This window comes from Arvicanthis niloticus, chromosome 5, assembly GCF_011762505.2.
Source record: "Arvicanthis niloticus isolate mArvNil1 chromosome 5, mArvNil1.pat.X, whole genome shotgun sequence".
Lineage (NCBI taxonomy): Eukaryota > Metazoa > Chordata > Mammalia > Rodentia > Muridae > Arvicanthis > Arvicanthis niloticus.
In genome coordinates, this window is record NC_047662.1 from 68,887,802 (window position 1) to 68,915,180 (window position 27,379).

General features: G+C 39.1%; 1 pseudogene; it reads right to left on the reverse strand.

Annotated features, from left to right (window-relative positions):
* Positions 1–3,905: 3,905 nt before the first annotated feature.
* LOC117708741 (olfactomedin-like protein 2A) overlaps positions 3,906–27,379 on the reverse strand; it is a 46,949-nt pseudogene continuing 23,475 nt past the window's right edge.

Genomic DNA, 27,379 nt, shown 5'->3' on the forward strand with positions numbered 1-27,379 from the left:
AAGAAAAAAAAAAAGAGAAGTTCTCTGGATTTCTGAATTTAACATGTTTTTCGAACTAATGCAAAATGTTATAGCTAACTTTTGGATCTGTGATGTGTAATCAGTTATTTTTGCCCTGTATCAACAGCATGTGGCCTATTTTTTAAATATTGGATGAACAAAATTTAATCGTCTTCAACTTATTCGAGATGACTAATTGTGGAATGTTAACAGTAAAATGATGTCATGCTTTCAGGAGATTTTTCTTTTTAGTTTCGTGGTTGCCTGAACTGTTTTAAGAATGCTACTTTTAAGAACTGCGAACCCAAATGAGAAATAACAAGGATCTTAACGACACACTTTCTATTTTTTTTTTTAGTAGGAAAAAAGTTACTCTATTTTTATCTTCTTACAAAGTTTGAAGTTACTTTTAATAATAGAAAAAACCTAAAGACAGCAAAACACATCAAAACAAAATAATCTTCAAAGTCAGCTGCCTGTGATCATTTAAATTTGAAAGCCAAGAGCAGCAGAGATTTATTACCCTCTCATGTATCAGAAAACAGGGTATAAGGACAGAGATGCAGCTAATACCCATGGCTTCTTCTTGACCTTGGAATTTATGTTCAAGAAGGAACATCTCAATTGAGACATTGTAAATTTTTACTTTTCCCCCCAGAAATTAAATTACTATCCATCTTCTATATTTAGTGTAGCAGAATCTCAAGGCAATCTACAAAACAAAATTTATTTGACAGTGAGCACCATTTCACATGTGTTTGTGAGCTCAGGAGTGAAAGCCTTACACTCTGCTAAAACAAATCCAGAAAAAAAAAATCAACAAAAGCAATCACCAAAACCAATATGCAATTTAAATATGAGAAATTGAGGAAATTATACATATTTGATCAAGGTCATATTTGTTGTCTACAAGCACTTCTACTCTGTTTATTTTACAGTTTCTGTTTTCTTTCTTTCGATTTTATTTTTTTAAAAAAAACCTTTTAAAAGTCCAAGCTTGAAGTTCTTTAATTAATGAATTTTTTTTTTAGTGTTTCAAATAATCTCAAACTTGTCTTTGAGCTTTCTATTGTCCCAAACCAAGAAAAAGCAAACAAACAACAACAACAACAAAATCACAACTACCTTAACAGTTACTTGGGGGCTTTGGTTTAAAGAAATCTTGTTCAGATCTCACTTCCATATGCCAGATATGACCAAATCCCTCAACCTCTCTGAACTCAAGGTTTGTAACCTATAATGAGAGAAAATACTGCCATTTTGGAGGTTGCAGTGTGGATTAGTGTGACTGCAGGTCAAAGGGACTTCCAGTTCTGGGAGGTGCTGTGAGCTCTCCTAAAGTCTTCTCTTCTCACTGAGCCTTGGTCCCACCTCTGTGAGGGAGTTAATACCCCTACCCAGCCTGAGAGGGAAGGACAGCATGGAGACCAACTGGAAACTAACCCTGCCACTCAGTTCCCTAGGACTCTGACAGCCACACATTGGGTCTTTGATGCAGGAGGGAGAATAATATTCTCTACTGGGTCTTGGGTTGTGCCAAGTACCACTCAAGGCTGGCAATCTCCAGAGAGGAATCAGTGATGGAAGGTAAAGCCCTTTCACCTGTAGAGTTGTTCAGAGGCATGGGATGTTTTGTCCTTATAAAAACAGTCAGTGAGCAGTTCTGTACAGTCCATACCCCTTCTTCTATAAAGTATCTGTTGCCCAGAAAAATACAACCCAAGGTATGTGTGAGTGAACACATGTGTATGTATAGTGTGTGAGTTTATGTGTGTGAATATGCATATAGTGTATATATGTGTGGTGTGTATATGGTAGGTGTGTGTGAAGGTGTCTAGGTATGTGTTTGCATGTGTGGTAGTGGAGCCAGGTTTCCTTTAGAGCTCACAAATTGGCAGACTCAGGCTCCTTAACTACCTCTTACATGCTTCTCATCACCAACATGACACAATCTAATTAGAAACCGTGTCAGAATTCCCTTGACTCTGTTAATTTATACAGTTTTGTTCTAGACAAGGCTAGATGTGACCACTCTTTGGCTTGGTTTCCAAAGCTTTGTAGAAAATGGCCTTTGGGGAAGCTCTTGCCCTGGCCATCTTGAATGACTGCAACCACCAGCACTTTTGGAGCTTGTGACTAGCACGGCACAAAGACATCAGAAAAGTGCTCTGACGAGCCTTGAACCCCTAGCCTTGCCACAGACTACACTGCTATGTGATCTTGAGTAGATTCCTGTCGTTGTCCTCACCTGTCAATTGGTCCTTTGGTAGTTTACTTTCTACAGTGTGTCCAGCACACAGTTATCTGAAGTTCTCAGATAACAGTGACAGCTTACCAGATTTGGAAACCCGGCTCTTTCATTACCAGCCTATGTGACTAGTAAGTTACTTGGGATCCAGTAGGACCATTTACAAATGAGGAAATGAACTATGTTTACCATACAACACACAGAGGCCTGAAAACAGAAGGGGCCTGGAGGACCACTGGGGACTATGGCAGGCCCTGTTGTCCCACCCCAGGAAACTATGCCACATGTTTACTTTCCAAAACCAGTGTGTCCTAGTGTTCCCTTTTCTCAGGCTGCTGCAGAACTGCCTGAGCACCTCTCACATGGCTAGGCTATGACATCACAAAACAAAGTCTTGAAAAGACCCACACTCAGGGCCAAGGGAAAGGCTGGGGCCTCCAAGTTCTCTGAAGAGGCTGGAAGAGAAGCCTGTGGTGGTCAGCTGGGTGGGGGAAGCTGGATGTGGCTACCACTGTGAGTCAGACCTGGCTGGGCTGGCTGTCACTGTCCCTCTTTATTTCAGGAGTGAGCTATTCCTTAAGTAAAGCATCACCCAACAATGTCTGGAAGAAAGCAAGTCTGCATAGAACCTAAATCTCCCTACCCAGTACTGCACAGTAGAATTTCATAAATTGGTATGTCACTTCAGGTATCCTAAGAGTGGGCACAGGGCACAAATGTCCAGGGTCCAGGGGCCGGGTAGGGGTCACCTTTAAGGGTGCTGGGGGCCTGTTGATTTTGCAAGCAGAGCTGTCTCAGTATAGGGCTTTACCAAAGAAAAATCAGTTACACCCCACCCAGTATGGCTCCACCTATACCATAGAACCATCGAGACCCATATTTTCTTTGGTAAAACAAGAAGATGGGCAAAAGAACTCTCCAGCTCTTAAAAAAAAATGCCCAAAGCTGCCATAGGCTGGCTTGCAAGGTCTTGATCTCAGGGCTATCTAGGTCTGAAGGCTCTGGGGGCCAAAAGTGGCACCAGGGCAGCTAGCTCCTATGTTAAGATAGCTTGCATATTTTCACTTGTGTGTCCACAATCCCAAGTCTCATCCCAGAGAAAACCCTGGTACTGAGACCTCAGTCTAATCCCATGCCTCTACTTCTGGGTTTTGTCCTGCAAACTGAGAAGTGTTTTCTGAGCCTCTCTGTCCTGTCTCCCTCAGATTCCCAGGCTGCTGAATCAGCCCATCAAATGACCAGATTAAGACTGGCAAAGGAGACAGAGGCTGTTCCAACTTGGGGCCACCATCTCTGGGGACAAAGGCCTTACTCCTAGCAATCCCTGAGTGTGGAGAGAATAGCTTTGAAGGCCCAGAAAAGACCCCAGGCCCAAGGCTTTGGGAAGGGCTAAGGAGGGAGACAAGGATGGCCAAGGGGGAGGGCTTCTGGTACAGGAGTTGAGATGGGGGAAGCTCAGGCCAGCACCCCACGCTGCCAGAGTTGAGCTGCCTATACCTTCTCATCTGCTGAAAAATGTGCAAGGAATATGGGCACAAGAAGTAGCTACAGAGGGAGGGCCAGGACACTCCCCAACTGATACTTATATCAGACACAGGAGTTGGTAGGGATAGCACCTTCTCCTCTGTTGCCCTCCCTTGTGAACATAGGTTCCCACTCAGACCAAAAAGTGGAGAGTGTAAGTGAGCCGGTGGCCATTGTCCCAGGCATAGAGTACCTGCTCCTTGGGGTTGTAGTCAACCTGGGTGGTATAGGAATACTCATTGAGGAAGGGCAACTGTGGGTGAGCATCAGTGCCAGTGTGGGTGTCGAATGCGTAGGCCACCTGGCCTTTATGCTGGTTGTAAGTGTCCACGGTGTAGAGGATGCTGCACACCAGAAAGCAGTTCCCATAGGAGTTCCTCCTCAGCCGTGTCTTCCAAGTGGTCTCGCGGTGCATAGAGAGGTCTGCAGGGGCCAGGCGGCTCAACACAATCACCTCGTGCTGTGTTTCGTCATGCTCATCCACAGTCGGGTAGATGACCCATAGGCCACTCTCATCCACGGCATCAATGTCCGAGTGGCCACGCCACTTCCAGGGTGTGGTGTCCTCATAGACCACATGAGGGAGCAGGGCCCAGGAGGCAACAAAGCGTTGGCGCAGGTCGTATTTGATGATATTCTTGGTGAAAGCACGGTTGTAGTAGAAGGCAACCTGGAACACAACATGGCCTGTGCCTATCCAGTTGTGAGGTAGCTTGTACATATTACTCCATCGGCCTTGTTTGAAATTTTCTAGGTTTCGAAACTCCACCAGGCTGTTTCCGTAGTAGTAGTTGGTGACATAGATCCTATCATCCAGAGCCGCAGGGTCCCTCATCAGGGCCCCCTAGTGGCACCCATAACTGTGGTGCTTCACAGGAGGATCCACGGCTCAGAGCATGCCCTCACAGCTGTCCTCCCTGCCTGTAACCCCAGCTCTGTGGGGTATAGAGACAGGAGATTCAGTAGAATTTTCTGGCTTTATGCTGAGCCAAGAAAACACAAACTACAGGTTTTGTCTCAAAACTGGAATAGAAGCCAGGCATGGCGGCATATACCTTTAATCCCAGCACCTTGGCTGGAGACTTCTGGATGCAAAGGTGGCTCAGTGGGCCAGAGAGTGGTGATAGGGGTTGGGGTTTTGGTGGCAGTGGCTGTAGTGCTGGTAGTGGTGGTGGTGGTGGTGGTGGTGGTGGTGGTGGTAGTGGAGATATCAGGGGCCAAGTTGTCTCCTTCTGAAGCCTGCAATCTGACGTCATCATGTTTGGCAGAGTTAGGATCCGGAAGCTTGGCCTCTATCTTGGGTGGTAACTTCTCCAGCCAGGAAGTACCTTTGAGGGTGTTGTCAGCATCAGCCTTGGATGCTTCCTGTCTGGCCTCCTGTCTGCCCTCCTTGTAGTAGGTGAAGCCTCGGATCACTGCCTGATGCTGAGCTAGGGCACGTGGCCTGGCTGTGGGGTGGGGTATTCTGCCCTTGACGCTCTCCTTCCTCAGCTTCTCCATCTTCAGCAGCTTGTCCTTGGGAGGCTTTGCAAGGCTCTTGTCTGAGAAGCTCTTCTGCATGCTGCCATATTTGTTGAGATCTTTGCCTTGCCCACCAGCTGTGTCTCATTCCCAACGCCTGTCTGCTTGCTTTGTTGGCTCACTCACTGGTCTTCAATGAATATTTTTATTATGAAATTTAGTTCAAAATATTTAACACCTTAAACTACGGGGAAAAAGTATCGGTTGTATGAAACATATGTAATTTGATAGCTTCCCTAATGTGGACAACTCACTGCTAAATGCTGATTATTTTAGAATATTGGTTAAAAAATATTTACCTTCCATACAATATGTTGTATACTTAGTATACTATAGCATCATTTTATAAACTATGCACTATTAATTATATATGTATATATAATTCATAAGAGTGTATAATGTTATTATTGACTTTTGGGCATATGTTAGTGTAAACAATAATAGTACAGTGATTGGCATTTCAGAAGTTTCAAAGTTATGTTTCACTGGCTTCATATTTGCTTAATATTTAATTTTTCGAGAAGTATGTACTTGTAGATTTCTTGTTATATGTCAGGTGAGGCTTAAACTTGTGATACTACTGACTCAATTTTTCACACGTTGATGATAGGTATGTGTCATAGGATATGCCTCAATACATCATCATTTCTCTGTCGATTGTGTCTGATTTTGGTAACAAGTAAACAAAGTGTTAAAATTACATTTTTTCCATCTTGTTTTTAATAAGCTTTGGGACCCAAGTCTATTTTATGTTATCTGAAAAGATATCATATCTGCAAAGCAAAACACCAAGGTTCAGAGTTGTCCCTTGGGAATGACGTACAATAGGAGGAGAGGCACCTAGAAGCAGTGTGCTTCTGGGTTGTGGATGAGACCTGAAAGACTGGGCGACTCCCCTCTCCTTCTCCTCCCTCTTTCTCTCCTTTTCCTTCTCCCTCTCCTTCTCCCTCTTCCTCTCCCCTTATCCCTTTCTCTCTCCCTTTCTCTTTTTCCACTCTTCCTCTCCCTCTCTCCTCCCACTCTCTCTCTTTACCTTTCCCTCTCTCTCTTTCCCTCTCCCTCTCAACCTTCCTTTCTGTTTCTCCTTTTTCTTGACAGGATCACACAATATAAGACAACCTGACCTTAAATTCATCATCCTCTTTTCACCCTTTTAAATGCAAAAATTACAAATGTGCCCCACTATTTCTGGTTCAATATTTTTTAAACTGTTGTTTGGGAGAATTAAAAGCCTTTGAAATTTCATACTGTGACATGATTATTGGTAGCTTATTTCTATCAGTGACTTCTCCATGACAAGTAGCCTAGCACAGGCAAATGTCATGACTGAGCAAATGACTTGTTAGACAACACATCCAGAATACCTTGGTAGAAATCTTATGGCTCTACTTGAATTCTGAAAGATAAATCATCTATAGGATGAATATAGGAAATTCTTCTATACAAAATGTGCAAATTTTCAGAAGTTAGAATGATTAATGATGAATAAAAATATATGTTGAAAAACACCTAGGCATAGTAGGTAGAAATTGGTTTCATTTTCTGGAAAGGTATTGAAGAAAAGAAATATTAAAACAAGATGTATTACTATTGAACAATAGTTTTAACCCAAAGGCTGTTTAGAATAGGCATACTTCAACAATTCTGGGCTGAGTAGTTCACAAATGTAATTGTTCAGAAGTGATATGAAATGATGTAAAATGCAATGCTGTGAGCCAACTATATACAGAAGAGAAAAACTCCATCTCTTACTGATTTGAAAGTCTACACACATTTTTGATCCTCAGCTCCTCATCAAGTGTATGTGTGTTGTGGTAATTGAATAAATTATTTTATGAAGATTGGAAGATTAGGAAATCTTCCTAAGTTAGACAGGGGCAATTCTGGGTTAAAATTTTGGAGATGGGTGGGTGGTCCCATCTCTTAACCAGGTTGCCATGACTACCATCTGGATATGTCGCCACAGGTTCTCCCTCCCCTTTATGGGGTATTTCAGCTAATGTCATCCCTGTAGGGTCCTGGGAGGCTTTTGCTTTCCTGGCATCAGGGACTTTCTGGTTTCTACCCCCAGTTCTCCATCTCACATTGCTACACACCTCTGTTCAATTTTCTGATCCTCTGTACATCTCTTCCACCTCCTCCCACACCTGATTCTGCCCCTCTTTTTCCCCTCCTCCTCTCTTTTTTCCAAGTCCCTCCCACCCTCTACTTCCCATGATTGTATTGTTCCCCCTTCTAAGTAGGACCAAAGCATCCACTCCTCGGTCTTCTTGTATTTTGAGCTTCATATGGTCTGTGAATTGTATTGTGGGTATCCCGAGCTTTTGGGCTAATATCCACTTATCAGTGAGTACATACCAGGTGTGGGGTTTTTTTTGTTTTTGTTTTTTGTTCTTGGTTTTTTTTTTTTTTTTTTTTTTTTTGTGACTGAGTTACTTCACTCAGGATGATATTTTCTAGATCCATCCATTTGCCTGCATATTTCATGAAGTAATTGTTTTTAATAGTTGAGTAGTATTCCATTGTGTAAATGTACCACATTTTCTGTATCCATTCCTCTGTTGAAAGACATCTGGGTTGTTTCCAGCTTCTGGATATTAAAATATGGCTGCTATGAACATGATGGAGCATGTGTCGTTGTTATATGTTGGTGCATCTTCTGGGTATATGCCCAGGAGTGATATAGCTGGGTACTCAGGTAGTACTATGTCCAATTTTCTGAGGAACCACCAGACTGATTTCCAGAGTGGTTGTACTAGCTTTCAATCCCACCAACAATGGAGGAGTGTTCCTCTTTCTCCACATCCTTGCCAGCATCTACTGTCACATGAATTTTTGATCTTAGCCATTCTGACTGGTGTGAGGTGGAATCTAAGGGCTATTTTGATTTGCATTTCTGATGACTAAGGAAGTTTGATTTCATCATATTTATCACTCAAGTATGTGGTGTCTTTGAAGGAATGGAGTCTTACTGTCAAGTCTTTGGGGAGTAACCAAGAGCAATGTTGATAACTGGTAGTGTTTAGAGAATCTGTGAAACCTCATTCACCAACAACTCCTAAAGAAATAACCCATTCTTGGCAGCTTTGTGAGTTAATTAACTGATATGTGAGAAGTATATTGGTTCCAATAGTTTTATGAATTAAGAACTAGCTTGATGTCACTCTCTCATGAAGATTTACTACTAGATAACTACATGTGATATAAAGTAAATAGGCAAATCTAAAGATTTGGTTTTTATTTCCAATTTCTCATTTGATATACATAGGCTGTCTTTTTGCTCTGTGCCCACTGGTCTATCTTCTTGCTCTGTGCCCACTGGACTATCTTTTTGCTCTGTGCCCACTGGGCTGTCTATACCCGGGGATTAATGTTGGCTATCTAAACAAGACCTGAAAAGACAGTGAAACCAACTAGACATGTTATCACAAAAGAGGGATGGAGCTGTGCCCAAAGTCCAACAAGAACTCTGAGCCTTGGGAAATGCTGAGAGTTTGAGAAAATGATAATGCCTAGAGAAGAGTGCTCCCAGTTTGTTAGCCAATACTAAATAGTTGGCCATGAAAACATATGCCCATACATACAGGTTTGTCCAATCTTTCTGCCTCCTCTTCTTCATTGATCCTTGAGAGGGAGGGCCTTTATAAAAACATTCCATTTTGGAGTTAGTTCTATGAGTTTATCACTATCTATGTATTGTTTAGCTGTAGGTTTATTGTCTTATTTACTATCTGTGTGTTCTCAAAGTCTTTGAGAGTGTTATTTATGTCTTTCTTAAAGTCCTCTATCATCATCATTAGAAATGATTTTAAATCTGAATCTTGCTTTTCTAGTGATATGGGAAATTCGGACTTTCTAGTGTAGGAGAACTAGGTTGTAATGATGCCAAGTACCCTGGGTTGCTGATGCTTATGTTCTTGTGCTTGCCTTTCGCCAGCTAGATCTCCTTAATGCTACCTGCCTTGTCTCTGACTGGAGCCTGTCCTTCCTATTATCTTGGTTGTATCAGAACTGTGTGGGGTGGGTGGTGTTACTACTGGGGATAGAGCTGGGGCCCAAGATCTGCTCAGTGCTCAGGTGCAGACAGGAAGGAACCAGTGCTTCTGGCCAGGAGTGATTTCCTGGGTCCTAGTGAGTCCCAGTTATTCCCTGTTTGGGGCACATGTTGCTGTCTCCTTACATAAGATACTGCCCGGGTTAGAGCTCCTGGGAGGCCCGATTCCTCTGGGTTTTGTGATATTGGGGACAGAGCTGCCACCCAGGATCTGTTCGAGATATACAGGTTTTGTAGAGCTGGCACCATGTTTCCTATTATAATGCAAAGATATGTGAATGATATTATAATTTAATAATAAGCTCCTTTCAATGTAGAATGGCTTCATAACTTACATTCTGTAACTTCTCCCAAAGTCCTGAGTTGTTATTTTCACAAACATAAAAAAGCCATCATTAAACTTGCCAGTGCAGTTTGGTATTTTCAAAATTTTTAAAATAAAATTAAATAATGAATTAATTTCATATTTATGGGTGTTTGGCCTGTATCATATGCAAGTCAGAAGAATGTATCAGATTCTGGAATTCTGGATCATTGTGAGCCAGCATGTGGGTGCTATGTACTAAACTCAGGTCCTCTGCAAGAATAACAGGTGTTCTTATCTGCTAAGCCATCTCTCAAAAACTGGTATTTTGAACTTTTTCACAAATTTAAGTACATCTTTTCTTATTTCTCCTTTTATGATTGACCTTATGATTTTTACCTTAAAATAACATCCAGAATGATAAGAAAGTTTATACATGATGAACATATTAGTTGGGATTCTCCATAAGAGCAGGACCCATAGAATAAAAATATCTTAAAATGAGATTTATTAGCGCATCTTACACATTATAGTTGGAGAAGTCCAGAGAGAGTGAAAATCTTGTAGTTGTTTAGTCCATGAAGATTACTTGAATTTAATTCTGAATTTAATTTTGAATTGAGTGACAGGGGTCTGGAGGATGGCAGGAGAACTTTCAGCGTTAAATCTATGTTAGGAGTCCAAAAAATGTGGTTCTAAAATAGGTAAAGAAATGCAGCAGTAGCAGCAGTCAGATAGATGACCATGTAAGCAAGAATGAAAGAAAATAGGCAAAAACCAAAGTTTCTCTTTTTTTTTCTTTTTTTTTTATTAGATCTTTCATTTACACTTCAGATACCATCCCGTTTCCCCATTCCCCCCCCTTAGAAAACCCCTATCCCATGCCCCCTTTTCCTTTTTGCATTTATACATTTTTTTAAGAAATGTTAATCATAGGCTTTATAAGCTTGGCATTGTTCAATCAGAGGTGTAACCCACTACCCAACCTAGATATATCAACTATCTTTGACTGGTGGAGATACATGAATATCTGCTTCCCTGTCTCCCCCCTCTATCTCTCTTTCATCACCTAGCTTCTCCTCTCCTTCTTCTTCTCCTCTTCTTACTCCTTTTCTTCCTCTCAGTACTCCTCCCACCTTAGCTCCTCCTACACATCACCCTTCCTGTTAAAGGGAAACTTTTCTCTCAAAATACAATTAGAGCATAATTATGCCTATTTGTACCAGTGAGGTACAAGATAGTCCTAATACCCAGTCCATCCTTTTGTTGACTAACCAGCACCTCTGTCATCTATCCTAACTAAAACACTTAGTTCTGAACCTGGCTTTTTCCTTGGCTTTAAGATGAATGTCAGCTGATGACCATACACTCAGATCTTTTCTCTCAAAGTAAATAGCTATAAGTTTTCAACCCCATCAGAAATCCAGAATGACTGAGTTGACTATAATTGTAGGAAGCACAAAGCATAGCTTCTAAAACTTAGCCAATTTATAGAGACCTCTGAACACCTGGACACTCGCTCTACTTCAAAACGTTGGAGCATCTGTTCTTCTGCCTTCTGGCCCAGGATCATCTGACAGACCTTAGTGCTGCAGAATTATTAAGGGCTGATTACTCTGTCTAGGCAGATATAATCAGTCGACTATTCTGCAAGTGTGTCCTTTTCTGGACAGTAATTTGTCTGTAGAAGGAAAGTGGCAATTCTTGCCTAGTGGCTGTCTCACCACAACTGGAGTAACTCCAAGGATGCTCAATTTCTTCTTAGAATTTAACATAGGAAGCTGTCCGGAGCAGACAGGTCTCTAATGAAAATGAACATTAATACTGAAATGTTTGTCATGTCAATTCTAAGGATTTCTGATGTTTTGAAAACAAGCTATCCATGTAAGGTAATCTGGACTGTTGCCTGTTAACTCCACTCAGCTATTTCTAAATAAAACATAGAGAACACCCTTATAATAAACTCCAAGTCATGAATTTGCTATAGTCCCTTAACTCACAGGCTGACCATCTCAAATCAGTTAAAAAAGTTAAAGAAGGACTGGGTCTAAGCTTTGTATTCCTAAGTGTGTTATACTGGTACAATGCCTATGAGAGTAACAATATTCATCTCACTCTTATATCACTAAGAAGCTCATGCCAATGAAAACCTTAAAATTTGTAAACAAAGTAAATTGGTGCCATTTAAGAATTTATATCTTCATCTTGATATTAATTATACAGATTTATACTAATAGGTTATGGCTATGCAATAAACCCTAGCTAATCCTCTCTATTCCGACAAAACCACTACTTTTCCCTAGGGAGAGAGCCCAACATTTACCACCTTAGTCCCCATGCCCAGGGAATAGGGGCGCTGACTCATCATTAGCTTCTTCAAGCTGATTATGGGCATTGAGATATTAGAAGAGGAGTGGGGGGGAGAGCAAGTTGACAATCCTCTGATGCTGTGTCTTCGCTGCCTCCAGATGGAATTCACGGACCTCAGAGGTTTGAGCAGGTCTGCCCAGCTTGCTTGTTGAGTAGATACACCAAGGCTGATCATTCTGCAATATACAATTCTCAAAACAAATTTTAGTATCAAGATAGTTTTTTTTTTTTAAAGAGGGCTGACATTTTATTAAGAATGTTGGTTCTAACCGCTTTTCTATTTTTCCCCTCTTTTATTGGATATAATATTTACATTTCAAATTTTATCCTCTTACCATATTTCCCCCACCACCCAGGAACCCCTTATCCCATCCCCCCTCCTCCTGCCTCTATGAAGGTGTTTACCCACCTACCCCCAGCCTCCCTCCCCACCCTCAGATTCCCCCCCCTCAGTGCTCAGCCTTCAGGGTACCAATGATCTTGTCTCCCACCTATGCCCAACAGGGCCATCCTCCCCTACATATACAGCTGGAGTCATGTGTCTCTCCCTATGTGCACCTGGGCTGGTGGTTTAGACCCTGGGCAGCTCTGGCTGGTTGGTATTCTTGCTTTCCTCACAGGGCCACCAGCCCGTATGGTTCACAGTTCCTTCAATTTACTCTCTAACTCCTCCATTGGGAACTTTGATCAGATTAAAGGATAGCTGTGGGTATCTGTCTCTGGGTATGTCCGACTCTGAGAGACCTCTAAGGAGACAGCCTTATCAGGCTGCTGTCAGCTTTCCCATCCTGACATCCCTATCAGCGTCTATTTTTGGTGACTGCCTATGGAATGAATACCCAGACACAATGGTCTCCCTACAACCCCCCCTTCAGATTCTGACCCACACTTTGTCTCCATATTTGCTCCCTTGGTTATTTAGTTACTCCTTCTAAGAAAGACCTAGGCATCCTCACTTGTTCTTTCTTCTTCATGAGCTTCGTGTCGTCTGGTAGTTGAATCTTTGTTGTTTCAAACTTTTGGGCTAATCTCCGCTTATCAGTGAGTAAATACCATGTGTGTTCTTTTGTGATTGGGTTACCTCACTCAGGATGATATTTTCTAGATCCACCCATTTACCTAAGAATTTCTCGAATTCATTATTTTTAATAGCTGAGTAATATTCCATTGTGTAAATGTACCACATTTTTTGTATCCATTCCTCTGTTGAAGGGCATCTGGGTTCTTTCCAGCTTCTGGCTATTATAAATAGGGCTGCTATGAACATAGTGGAGCATATGTCTTTGTTATTTGTTGAGGCATTTTCTGGGTATATACCCAGAAGTGGTATAGCTGGGTCCTCAGGTAGTGCTATGTCCAATTTTCTGAGGAACCGCCAGACTGACTTCCAAAGTGGTTGTACCAGCTTGCAACCCCACCAACAATGCAGGAGTGTTCCTCTTTCTTCACATCCTCGCCAGCATCTACTATCACCTGAGTTTTTGATCTTAGCCATTCTGACTGGTGTGAGGTGGTATCTCAGTGTTGTTTTGATTTGCATTTCCCTGATGACTAAGGATGTTGAGCATTTCTTAAGGTGCTTCTCGGCCATTCGAGTTTCCTCAGTTGAGAATTCTTTGTTTAGCTCTGTACCCCATTTTTTAATGGGGTTATTTTGTTGTTTGGCGTCTAATTTCTTGAGTTCTTTGTAAGTATTAGATATTAGCCCCCTATCAGATGTAGGATTGGTAATGATCTTTTCCCAATCTGTTGGTTGCCGTTTTGTCTTGTTGACAGTGTCCTTTGCCTTACAGAAGCTTTGCAACTTGATGAGGTCCCATTTGTTGATTCTTGATCTTAGAGCATAAGCCATTGGTGTTCTGTTCAGGAACTTTTCCCCTGTGCCTAGGTATTCGAGGGTCTTACCCAACTTCTCTTCTAATATTTTCAGTGTACCTGGCTTTATGTGAAGGTCCTTTATCCACTTGGAGTTGAGCTTTGTGCAAGGAGATAAGAATGGATTAATTTGCATTCTTCTACATGTTGACCTCCAGTTGAGCCAGCACCACTTGTTGAAAATGCTGTCCTTTTTCCACTGGATGAATTTAGCTCCCTTATCAAATATCAAGTGACCATAGGTATGCGGGTTCATTTCTGGGTCTTCAATTCTGTTCCATTGATCGTCCTTTCTGTCTCTGTACCAATACCAAGCAGTTTTTATCACTACTGCTCCGTAGTACAGTTTGAGGTCCGGAATGGTGATTCCCCCAGAGGTTCTTTTATTGTTGAGAATAGTTCTCGCTATCCTAGGTTTTTTGTTATTCCAAATGAATTTGTAAATTGCTCTTTCTATCTCTATGAAGAATTGATTTGGAATTTTGATGGGTATTGCATTGAATCTGTAGATTGCTTTTGGCAGGATAGCCATTTTTACTAAATTAATCTTGCCAATCCAGGAGCATGGGAGATCTTTCCATCTTCTGAGATGTTCTTCAATTTCTTTCTTGAGAGACTTGAATTTCTTGTCATACAGATCTTTCACTTGCTTTGTTAGATTCACTCCAAGATAATTTATTTTATTTGTGGCTATTGTGAAGGGTGTCATTTCCCTGATTTCTTTCTCTGCCTGTTTATCCTTTGAGTAGAGGAAGGCTACTGATTTGTTTGAGTTGATTTTATATCCAGCCACATTGCTAAAGTTGTTTATCAGGTTTAGGAGTTCTCTGGTGGAAGTTTTAGGTTCACTTAAGTATACTATCATATCATCTGCAAATAGTGAAATTTTGACTTCTTCCTTTCCTATCTGTATCCCTTTGACTTCCTTTTGTTGTCTAATTGCTCTAGCTAAGACTTCCAGTACTATATTGAATAGGTAAGGTGAGAGTGGGCAGCCTTGCCTAGTCCCTGATCTTAGTGGGATTGCTTCAAGCTTCTCTCCATTTAGTTTGATGTTGGCTACTGGCTTGCTGTATATTGCTTTTACTACAAAGTTTCTCTTTTACACTTCTCCTTTTCCTAGGTTTCAACCAGAAGTAACTGCTCACATTTATTCTGATTCTTCTTATTTCAAATAATATGATTATAAAAACTTCTCACAGAAATATCTACTATCTTACCTTTTACTTGATTCCAGATCCAGTCACATTGACAATCAGAGTAATCATTACAATGAGAGAGGAAAAAGTGGACTTTTTGCTAGTGCTTGCATAAATATCTGAGATGCGGTCCCACTTTTTGGGTACTGCTTCCAGTACTTTCAAAATCTCTTGGTGAACCCAGATGACAGATTGTCTTGGGGAGTCTCAAGACCCATTTCCTAAAATGGCTGACTTTTTTTTGACTTGAAAGAACAAACTTTGAAAGTAATTATTGGGATATAGAGATGACTGTAATCACAAATGTCTGTGCCTAAATGTCTTTTAGAAGCTACGTTGGAAAAGAAAAATGTCTACAACAATCCTTTAACAAAAAAATAACAAACAACATGTTTTTTCTGTTTATCTTAGACTCATTTTTCTTGAACACTATTCTCAATCCTCCTGCCTCAACCATCTAAGTGCTGGAATTACAGGTATATGCTACCAAGTCTGAATCCTTCTTTGATTGTTGGAGCTATAAAACAATCCCTGGTTTCAAGCAATGCATCAACAAGACATGATGCTTTGTTGAATTTTTATTATTTTTACTTCAGTGTTGAACTTTTGTATATAATTAATAAAACTAAATGTGACTGATATTTGGTAGGTTAACATAATATGTGCCAACTGTGAAAGTTTACTTAGTTTCCATAAAGTAGATGAAAACGTCTGGTAATTGAATGATCAAAACTGATTTTCTATTTGGAATGTACTTTTGAGTTGACCCCCTTTAACTGTTTGAAATAGTCTTTAATTTGCTAATGGAGTTGACATATTATCAGCCTTGTCTTCACCTTTCTAAAATGCACACAGAAGGCTGAAATTAAAGATGTCAAAGCTTATTTGTATGAATAGTCACTTGATAGAGGTGGAGTTTTACGCATTGTGGTGCCCTGTGAACACCTCTTCCTCTCTATCCTGTATGAATCATGGTCCTCAGTTACATTTCTTCTAAATAATTCACATTTATTAGCTGCTAGTGCTTTCTGAATACCTTTGCATTTTCTAGTTTCTTTGGGTCAGTGACATCATCATAAGTCCTAGCATGCCAGTAGCACCAGCTTACTTCTTAGATTTTCCTTTTCATAAATCCATTTTTATAAAAATGTAGACTTGATAATTTGTCAGAAGACTTATTGGTGGAAATATGTATTATCAAAGCAAACAAGAATTGTTATAGATACATGCTATAAAAATAGTTGAGAAAAATAAGTGTAGCAAAATGGTCTTATGAGTTTACATTTGCCTATGTCTGTTTTCTCTCTTTTTCTAGCCTATGATTTTTTAATTTATAAATTCCCACAGTTCTCAGTGAGTTTATCAACTGTAAGTTTCCAGCCTTTTTGTGGTGGATGATATGGAACATGTTTCATCATGAAAATGGCTGCTGAGATAGATGATGGGCATCAGAAGCAATCGATGTTGATGTGTTTGCCAAATGAGTTGATTGAGGTCCTATCCCACCATATGTATTAGAAAGTACGCTTTACATATACAGTGGATTTTTTTTTGAATGATGGTTCTATTATACATGGAAAGGGGCTGACAAAGGGACTTCTACCTTACTGGTAGTCTTACTAGTAGTCTTTCTCCATTTGAATAGCTGTTAATAAAAATACCTATGCTTGTGTGAGACTAGATACAGGGGTGAAACCAGATATTCAAAGTGGAAGTTTCTGAATTTATCAACCATTGTTTTTTGACACAAATAATAGTGTTGCATTAAAAATGGAAACCATAGGGTTAACCAGATGGGGGTCTGGAGCAGCTATCTTCCTTTGCCCAGGATTCTGGGTTGTATGGTACTTTATTCTATAAGGCCTTAATGTCTCCCTTTGATAGTATTATTTTTATTGCCTACATTATCCCATTTTGTACTCATATGAGACTCAACTGCTTTATGTGATAGGGTAAAGGATCTGGTTATTTTATTATGGTAAACATTGGTTTCCATTCAGTTTACCCAGAAGCCTATATATTGTTGGACATGGGTTCTCTCTCTTTTTTTTTTTTTTTGCACTCTCTGACTCATTGACTTATTGTTTTTTTTCTTGTGACTTTGCCTTTTGCAGTGTTATATTTACATGGAATGTGACCCAACTGACTTTTATAAACTCTAGCTTTAAAAAAAAAATCACTTACTGCTCCTGTTTCCATGAAGAACTCAGTCATATGTGTACATACAACTACAGATGAGGCTCATGATGTAGCCCGGCATACACCCAGGGAAAAAGATTCAGATTGGAGAAAGTTCATAAATATACTTATTTCTTATTAAAAATGTTATTTTGTCATCTTTTGATGTCCTCTTGTCATGAAATACAATTTTTAATCTTCTTCCTAAACAGGAACAAATTTATCACCTCCTGAGAAGTGGCATCCTTAAACCACTGATGTTGTGTGGGGAATGTTTGCTTCTGCCGCCGAGTTCAATACATCTGCAGCAAACACAATTTTGTCCATACATTGGGTTGTTTTCTCAGTTTGAGTAATTATAACAAAATAAATTTAGGTTGCTCAGGGATTCACTGTACCACCCAAACAACTAATTTACGATGGATCAATGTTAGGATTATTGCTAATAAATAACCAGCACACGATGAGTAAGCAACAAACAAACAAACAAACAAACAAAAGTCAGGAAACACAAGCAACCTTGTCTCTTCCAAGGATTGAAACCTTTGGGCAGCATCATGATGGCCTTAGGTTTAGCAGGGAGAAAGTTACTTAATTAGATACAGGGTATGCTCTAGGGTCAGTTGCTGAGAGACTTGTCCTCGCTTTTGTCCAGAGCACATACATGAGTTGATAATCATAGAATGTGGCCAATTTTAGGAAATACAACTTTGCACCCAATTTGTTTTTCTTTTTTTTTCAATTTGTTTTTCAAATTGCTTAGAGATAAAAAAAAAATTGTTATATAGTTCAAACAATCAAAGGGTGTCAAAATGGTTTCAGCCAGCTTTTTTGTGAAGTTTCTCTAAAATGTCTTTTGGAATCTGACTCATTTGATTCTGGACCTCTCTCTACTCTCAAATTCCCTTCTCAGGTTAATGATTAATCCTGTTTCATTTTGTTGCTTCCCCATCTGATCCATCTCCTATTTTCTGCCCCCCCCTTCTCTCCTTTCCTCAATCACTATCAGGGGGTTACTTAAACAAAACGTATTGCTGGAAAGGCTGTACTGTCTCCTTCATTTGCTACAGAACTGAGTTCCTTGTAAAACAAATTTTAATGAAGCTGAAGCTTTACTCTTAGTCTTTGGGATTCTCAGAATCTCTCAAATGTCATGAATTTCCATATCTCCAGACTCACTGTCACTGTTCTCATTTGAAAATGAGAACCTTCTTACTAGAGCCCATTTCTTTCCTTTGATACTCTGCTAATACACATGGTGAATAGGCACTAGATCTGTTTTCTGGCTTGTCTGGGCAATATTTAGCCATAAGTTCTGATGTTGCATAACATCATTATCCAAAGCTCTAGAGAAGCACAGAGCTGTTTGCCACTTAGCCTCATAAATCAGATTTGTCATGACACTACTTCAATCCTCAGTGCTGTATTACTTATAATAGGGTAAATTTCCACATCAAGAAAATTTCAAAATATGAAATGTATCATATTTAACCTATAAGAACATATGTCCTTTCTTATAAGGATTAAAAATGAGTATTCTGATTGGGCAGCATTTTTCTTCTATTCATTAATCTAGAGAATTGGGCTTTATTTCTTTCATGAACACACTAGTTCCAGAGTCTTCATGGTCATCTTCAGCTTACTATGAGATGGAGAAAGATGGCTTTAAGTGATGTCATCTGGAAGTGGGAGTATATGTATGTGCATGGTTTTGATGACTTTCAGCTGTATTATCTAAATAAATATCAAGACATATTGAAAATGGATTTAATTCATGACTATAAAAAAAGCAACATATGGCTTTGCTAATAGGCATGCTCTTTCACCCTTTCTTTGAACTGTTGTGTCTCTTCAGTTCTTTGGTAGTCACATAGTCCTCTTGTGATGGGTATTTGTAGTATTCTTCTCTCTTCTCAGAAGGACCTTATATGCATATATATATATGTGGTACCTAGAATTGAGCCTATGGCTCTATCTAGATTAATTCTTGTCCATAGAGCTAAAGTCCTGTCTCCTCTATGTTGATGTTATCTGAGCTTCGTGCTTTTTGTGTTTTCCCAAAGGAATTCTTCCTGAACAGGTCACCTTGTTATTTGTATTCACTACTTCAAATACTTGTAAGTTTAATTACAATTTTCATGTTAAAGCTCTGTTCTAAAACATTCCATTATTATAATACTGCTGTCCGAAGCAATGTCTTTATCTATTGTAAATGATTACTTTTCTGGTAAGTAAAGCTTCCCAAAAGTTCATTGCTTAGATCAACTAGAATACTTGGACCCAGTTTAAACATTGGTAAGAGACTGAAGAGCACTCTAAGCAACATACAGAGATGGGACAGATGTTTCTGAGGTAAGCTTCTCTGTGCACAAAATTTAAATTGCATTAAAATGTATATAGCTAAATATAGGGTAAGAAGCAAACAGAGTGGAGGTTTGTTGCAGTATAATTAAAAAATATGAAAAATTGAGCAAATCAGGCAACTTTTTAAGAACCATTAAGTCATTATTGTACATGTTTTTGTTCATCCAAGTCTTTTTTGTTTTTTTGAAAATAGATTTTTTTCTCACATAATATATTTTTATTGTGGTTTTCTCTCTCTACTCCCCCTCCCAGTTCTTTCCCACCTCATCTTCCATCGAGATCTCCCACCTTTCTGTCTCTCATTACAAAACAAGCAGGCTTCTAAAGAATAATAATAAAATAAATTTAAAAACCCTAACATATTAGAATAGAATAAAATAAAGAGAAGAAGATCTCAAGAAAGATACGAGAAACAGAGATCTCCTCATCTATAAATTAATGAATCCCATAAAAATTACTTGGAAGTCATGATATACATGAGAATGACTTGTATTGTAATATATACTATATATAATAAAAGAAATAAAACAAAAATAATAAAGTAAATTAGAAAATATCCTTGGTTCTGAGCAGCCTGATAGATCAGGTAAACCTCCATTCTGCCCCCACCTTTCTGCCCACCTTCATCAGATCTATGAAGCCTGAACCTTACAGGTAAACTTACCTTCGTCCACCCATCTTCCCTGATTGATGAGTCCTCTGGAGCAAACAGAGCTGCTCTGAGCAGCCTACTGTCTCAGTGGGACCTCCACCCCATCACACCTCTTCTCTCATTTTCACTAGACTTGCTAAACATGAACCATACAGGTAAGGTTCCCTTCCCCCACCAGTCTTCCCTGATCAGTGAGTTCCTATGGACATGCCAAGGTGCCTGACTAGGCTGCTAGCCCAGGTGGACCTCCATGCTTCCATCCACCTCTCTGACCATCCTCATCTTATCTGTGACTCCTGATCTATACAGACCTGCAGATCTAGAACCATACAGCACAAGTCTACCCATAAAAGCCTGTCACACAAGGACTATTAAGGTCAATATACCTCCCAATACCTACTACAACAGGAGCATTGAGGGACTAAAGCCATTCAGATGTCTAAAGGCCCCAGAAAGAACACAATCAAAAAAAGTCAGGGCAATATAACACCTTCAGAACACAGATACCCTAATATGGCAAGCCCTGGATATCCTAACATAACAGGAACACAATAAAATGACCTTAAATCTAATCTTAGAAAGATAATAGAAGCCTTTAAAGAGGAAATGAATAATACCTTAAAGAAATGCGGGAAAATACAAGCAAACAGGTAGAGGTCTTTAAAAAGGAAACCAATAAATCCCTTAAAGATATACAAGAAAATACAATTAAGCAAGTGAAGGGAATAAGTAAAACTGTTCAAGACCTGAAAGTGGAAACAGAAGCATTAAAGAAAACACAAACTGAGGAAATCTTGGAGATGAAAAACCTAAGGAAGGGAACAGGAACAACAGATGGAAGCATCACCAACAGAATACACAAGATGGATAGAGAATCTCAGGTGGAGAAGATACAATAGTAGAAATAGATACCTCAGTCAAAGAAAATGTTACTCTAAATAGTTCCTGACAAAAAACATCTAGAAAATCTTGGACACTATGAAAATACCTACTCTAAGTATAATAGGTATAGAAAAAGGTGAAAAGTCTCAGCTCCCAGGCCCAGAAAATATTTTCAACAAAGTGATAGAAGAAAACTTTTCCAATCTAAAGAAAGAAATCCCTATAAACATACTCATAGAAGCTTATAGAACACCAATTAGATTATACTAGAAAAGACAATCCTTCCATACCATATACATGAAAACACAAAATATACAGAACAAAGAATGAATATTAAAAGCAACTAGAGAAATGAGGGAGAGATACCATACAAAGGCAGACCTATCAGAATTATACCTGACATCTCAGTAGAGACTCTCAAAGCTTGAATGGCCTAGACAGATATTTTTCAACCTCTAAAAAATAAAATCCACAGATGCCAACCTAGACTACTATACCCAGTGAAACTCTCAATCACCATAGATGGATTAAGAAAGATATTTTAAGACAAATCCAAATTTAAACAATATCTATCCATAAAGACAATTCTATAGAAAATACTAGAAGGAAAATTCCAGTCCAAGGAGGATAACTATATTCAAGAAAACAGAGGAAATTAGTAATTCCATACCAAAAAAAAAAAAAACCCAAGAAAATATCACACACACAGATGGATTGATGGATAATTAGATGATAGATACACCAATAGATAGATAGATAGATAGATAGATAGATAGATAGATGATAGATAGATAGATAGATAGATAGAGATCAAGCCTACAGATTGGGAAAAACCCTTCACGACCCCTACATCTCAGAGAAAGCTAATATCCAATATTTATAAAGAATTTACAAAGTAAAACAGCAACAACCAAAATAACCCAATTTAAAAAATGGAGCACATGGCTAAACAGAGAATTCTCAACAGAGGAATCTCAAATGTCTGGGAAGCATTTAAAGAAATGTCCAAAGTAAGGACTTTTGTCATCAGTGAAAGGCAAATCAAAATAACTCTGAGATTCCATCTTATACTATTCAGAATGGCTAAGATCAAAAATTCAAGTGACCACTCATGCTGGTGAGGATGTTGAGCAAGGGGAACACTCTTCTATTTCTGGTAGGAATGCAAACTTGTATAACCACTTTAGAAATCAATTGGGCAGTTTCTCAAATAACTGGGAATACTTCTACCTCAAGATCCAACTATATCATTCCTCGTCATACACCCAAAAGATGTTCCACCATCCCAACAAAGACACTTGCTTAATTAGGTTTATAGCAGCTTTATTTATAATACCCACAAACTGATGTCCCTCAACTGAAGAATGGATAACGTGGAACACTTTCATAGTGGAATACTATTCGGCTATTAAAAACAAAGGCCTCATGAATTTTGGAAGCAAATGGATTGACCTTGAGAATATCATCCTGAGTGAGGTAACTCAGTCCAAAATGTATGTACTCATAAGTGGATATTAGCGATAAAATACAGGATACACATGCTACACTCCATAGGCTCAAAGAAGCTAAACAAGAAAGAAGACACAAGCAAGTATGTTTGAATCTTACTTAGAAGGGGGAATAAAATAATCATAAGAGTCAAATGGAAGAAGGGAATTGGGTGGGAGAAGGGATGAGAAGGGAAATGGGGGGTACAGGATCAGAGTTGGAAAGGGACAAGAGGAATGGCCAGATGGCCATGAGAATGAATGAAAACACACAACTGGCAGGTTTGGGAGTTGAGGGGCATCTATAGGATGAGATAGAAACCTAGGATAAGAAAGGTTCCCAAGAATTAATGGGGGTATCTTTAGCTGTGACCCATAGCACTTGGGTTATGGAACCTGAAGAGGTTATGTCTTGTACCCAGGTATGAACTCCAGTGGAGTGATAGGGACACCAACCCAACCACAAATATTTCAACTAAAATTTTATTCTCTTCACAAAAAATGAAGGCACAGGGACTGGAGCAGAGATTGAGGGAATGGCCAACCAATAACATCTCCAAAATTAGACCCATCTCATGGACAAGCACCAATCTCTGACACTATTAACACTGATAGACAGGAGTCTAGCTTGGCTCTCTTCTGAGAGGCTTCACCAGCAACTGACTCAGAGAGATGCTGACACCCACAGCCAAACAGTGGATGGAGTTTGGTTATGCTTATGGAAGAACAAGAGGAAAAATTGCAGCCTCTAAGGGGATAGGGACTCTACAGAAAAACCAGCAGAGTCAACTAACCTGGAACCCTGGGGCTCTCAGACACTGAACCACCAGCCAAAGAACATACATGGGTGGGAACTATGCCTCCCTGCACATGTGTAGCAGAAGTGCAGCTTGGTTTTCCTGTGGGTCACAAACAACTAGAGTTGGAGCCTATCCCAAAAGCTGTTTCTTATATGTGGAATATGTTCTTCTAGCTGGGCTGCATAGTCTAGCCTCAGTGGATGTGGCTAGTTCTGCAGAGTCTTGAAGTGCCAGGGCATGAGGATACCCAGGTGAGCTCCCACCCACTTAAAGAAGAAGGACATCAGGGATAGAGGGAATATTGTGGTAGACAGTGACCAGGGGAGGGGGACAGTGAGTGAGATAGAAAGTAAATATGTAAAAAAAAAGTCATTGACATGACATTATAAGACAAGGAAATCTCCAAAGATGTCATTGAATTCATTTTCTATTGATTATCTATAGGTGAACATGCAGCCTGCCTTAAAAGCAGCAGATTTTCTCAGTGATATATCTTGGAGAAAACTAAATTTTCATTTGCAATCAGTCACCAATTTGAGATAGCTTCTTGGTTCAGGATGGGGACATGTGACCTTCTTTCAGCTTTAGGACCCCATGTGGTGCAGATCTGTGAAGGTCCTTTATATGCCACTTCAATCTGTGCATTCATTTGTGCATTGAGCTTATTGATTTAGATGGGCATGCTTTCTTCATGTCCTTTATTTCTCCTTCCTGCTCCTCTTCCATGAAGTTTTCTGAGCCCTAAGGGGAGAAAATTAACGGAGACAATGTCTCTATTTTCTAGGAATGGCTATTCTGGAACTTATGTCGAAGTTCACATGCTATCACTGTTTGCATCACTATAGCCTTTTTTGAGTAACTGAATTACAATATTTTTGGTTTTGTCATTATCTTTGATAATTCTCTTCTTTCCCTCCAAGAGATAAGTGTCCTACTAAGGGCCTGAAAGAGGGTTTTATGAGCATTCAGAGTTTATACTTCCTGATGAGTGAACAGAAGCATCACTAAGCACCTGTGCTTAGAGCAATTCACAGCCTGGGCAAAAGTGTTCTGAAGTCAAGGTTGTGTTTCAACACAATAAATCACTGCAACATTAATTACAAACACTGGCTGGAGACTGACCTTTGCAGAGTATTTGCATAATGTTTCTGTCTGAAGCAGGGAGTCAGAGAATCATGTATTTAATACACTTCTGCCTTTTGTCTTCTTACATCCTTTTTACTAGTGAATCTGGGGCTTTATCTGTTAGTTTTTCTTACACACAGACAGAAGATAAGAAATTATATAATTTGGAGTCTTTCAATTGGTATGAAAAGATAATCCTCAATTATTTTTTCTGGAAAATTGTATTCCATTGAAAGGTCTGTCTGCCTAAATTACAAGGATATTGAAATAAAAAAAATTGGATGCAGTAGATTAGGAGAATATTATTCCAATATAACAAAAACCCACAGGTTGCTGTACACAACACCACTGTGACATTTCTGAAGATCATATGTTAAAATAAACTTGAGGGATTATCTGAGTAAATGAAGTCATGACAGTTTTGGCATTATTTCTTGGCCAAAGATTATTCATCACAAATGGTATATCTATTTCTATCTACTCAAAAACAGTCTCACTCTAAGTAGCATACCTACATAAGTGTAACATGTACGAAACAGAAAATATCATAATAAATTTAGGGAAATATCTTAGCACTTGAAAGTTATTGGCAGTACTACAATGACATTTGAAAAGAGCATTCCTGCACAGAGAAACATGTGTTATTTAGTGACACTTAGACGCAACTCCTATAAAGAATGCTTTACTTTTCTGGTCCATACGGTTTCATTCTTTTCTTTACTTATTGCCACAAGACTCCAGTTATTAGTTTTCTTTCACATATCAGGTCAACACCACAGTGGAACTACCCCTGATTTTATAGCTACGTAAGAGTGGGGTTCTTTCTTTGCAGGTCATATATCTCTCTGCATAAATTCTCCTTCTCACACACATTGCTATAAAATATTTCTAGCCCCTGTTATTCACCGTGGTTATCTAAAGTGCCACATATTACTGTAAAGAAAAGAAGGATATAATGTAAATTCTATATATATGCCAGTCTCTTCCAAAAGATGTATCTAAATTTAGAACCAGTGAATTGATTGAAGCTGAATAAACATGCTATCATCCTTAAAGGAACATTTAAGGCTACCAATATCATTGTAGACTCAAGCTAGCTGATGAGCTTATCAAAATGATCTATGAATATCAGAGTGAAAATAATTTCTGAATCTTAAACAGAAAGGATTAAATATATTTCAGGAAAAAATGTCAAATCACTATTATTATTTTAGCAAACCCCAACCCCCAAGAACCACTCAACAAAACTAGAGTAAGAAAATGAGACTATTTATTAAGTCATCTGATAACTGCCTGAAGAAAAACAGTTTTCATAGTGCAGCCCTGACTGATATTTGCAGGGAACTTCCCAGGAAAAAGTCATATCCTGGTTTGCAATTGCAGGGGGAAGTAGAGGAAGCAAGTAGTTTAACAGCAACAAAAAGTAGAAGTTAGCTGGGTTTTCTTAACCTCAAGTGCCCGGGACAGGGCTGTGTTAATTTCTAAGGGACTTTCCAATCGGAGAATATGTAAAGGATAGTATATCTGAATCCAACTTTGGATGGGTACACCAGAAACAAAATAAAGGAACTTTGGCCCTTCACATTATCAGACTAGAAATATGTGCATATATTCCCTACTACCTAATTCACTGTGATAGAGCTCTCATACTGCAAAGTGCTAGTCTTATCTCTATCAAAAGTTTTGTTCCTTCCCAGCTGTTAATGGAATGTTTTATCAGCTTTTCCTACTGTTTCAGAAATAATTTAGAAGTGTGGGTTTAATATCTATAGGAAAACCATTTGGAATGTAATCATCTTCTATTGAAATTCTTTCTTAAGGTTTAGATTCATTAGATGTCAGCATTCATACTGCAATGAATTACATATAACACTTTGTTGTACAATCTTACAGCCATGTTTCTTGAGACTTTCCCTGATGATAGGAGATAGATTTTAGCCTGTAGGTGTGAATGCTCACAAATGTCCCATCAGAAATGGTACCAGTAAGACCAGGGTATATTTCTTGGAATACAAAATGATCACACACATAGTCATGCTCTTGTTAACTGTGAGTTTCTACCATGTTCCTTAGAGATGCTGCATTCAACCTTCAGTCATTTATCCATTGGGTTACACTCCTAAATGTGTAGTCTTTTAGCCAATTGCCTTACCCCATTTTCACTGAGAACTTTAATTAACATACATAGATCAAAGGTTGATGAAGACTGTATGTCTTCCATTTATGCTCATGGAGACATTTGGTTTTCAGCAGTCACATGCATCTAAAATTAGAAATTATATGCACAAAATAAAGATGCCCTGGGTGAAATGGTGTGAATGCTGCTTTACTATTGGCTGAAATCCAATTCACTGAATCCCCTCTAATGCTAAACTCGTCTTCTACATATCTGATTATTAAAACACACAAGTTCAAATATATAAACTGTTAGTGACCTAAGAGCCTGTTTGTTTGGCATATCTCATGAAACCTCACTTGGCAGCAGTCCTTGATGTCATGATGCCCATGATTCTTTTATCTTTCAAACTGCTAACTACCTTGCTGAATTACATCACCTGGATAAGAATGTCCTCACTCTAATGCCCTTCTACCTGGAGGTTTCATTGTTCACATCCCTAAAATTATTCACCTATGCTACTGCCTTTCATATTTTGGCCTGTTTTGTATATCACCTCTCAAATCTTTCAACTTCCATAAAAACAATTCATAGAGTCAAAGAAAAACTATGAGACAGAAAACACTTTGTAACAATTGTTATACTATATTCTTGAAATCATTTTTGAGAGAATACATCAC